The sequence below is a fragment of the Phytophthora infestans genome, genomic scaffold (genome assembly GCF_000142945.1).
Source record: "Phytophthora infestans T30-4 supercont1.688 genomic scaffold, whole genome shotgun sequence".
NCBI classification, from domain to species: Eukaryota; Oomycota; class Peronosporomycetes; order Peronosporales; family Peronosporaceae; genus Phytophthora; species Phytophthora infestans.
The window spans coordinates 2,580-3,600 of NW_003303102.1; positions in this window are offsets into that span (position 1 = coordinate 2,580).

Genomic DNA, 1,021 nt, shown 5'->3' on the forward strand with positions numbered 1-1,021 from the left:
CAGTCCAGCATTCTACCCAGCACTGCAATCGTGGAAAGAGATAGTTCGCAATGGCATGCAAAAGCTACCAACATACACGTCGGATGCGATAACGATGCCCGACGATAGCACGGACGATACTGCGGCTCTTGGTGATGCTAACGAGAGTGATACAGGATCTGACATTGATCCAGCTGATCTCATCGACACAATGGCAATGATTCGTGACATGGAGCAAGCTGAACACGGTCTACTAGTTGCGGGAGGCAATGTACAGCCCCCCATGACCACGAGCGACAACATTTCGTGAAGTCGGATTCCAAAACAAGCACCACAAGCCGTAAATCAACCAGCACAAGCTGCAACACCAAACTCCTAACTTTGACGCAAACATGGGAGACAAAACTGGATTCGTCTGAGTCGGGTTTACGCCGTCTGAGCAAAAAGTGCTACTGACAAAGGAAATTGAACAAACAAAGACAAAGGCTGCATCAAAAACACATGCGCGAAAAAAAACGACGATATTAAAGTACTTCAGCTACCTAAAGCTAAACCCCGGTACAATCAGCGAAAGAAGGTGAAACAGGCGCGGATAAAACCGGTGGCGAAGCCACAATGACTAGCAGCTATTACACTTTCGACAAATGTGCACCTGTACTTTCACAAGTACTGGAGTGGGCAAACAATAGACATGACGTCGAGTACGTTCGATCACTTCCGGCAACTTACCCTACTGCCATGACGGACGACTTCATCGGCGCACGGGCTGCGCGCAGTCAACGAGCCTACGTCCGAACATAACCGTTTGACTACCACTTCGTTGTCCCTAAGCACCTGGTGACAAAGCTGAGCCAACTGCGCCCAGACACCGACTAACGGAGGGGGTCCCCCGATGATCCGTGTTCTGCTGAACTTTCCTCACCTTGTGTACCCGTCGGTAGGGCGGGATCTTGCTGTCTCGGTAACTTCCGAAGAGTTCAAGTGGTGGAGCTTGAGTGTCTTGGCGAGACGTGGGGATGGAGTGGAGCAGCAGTGGAAAATC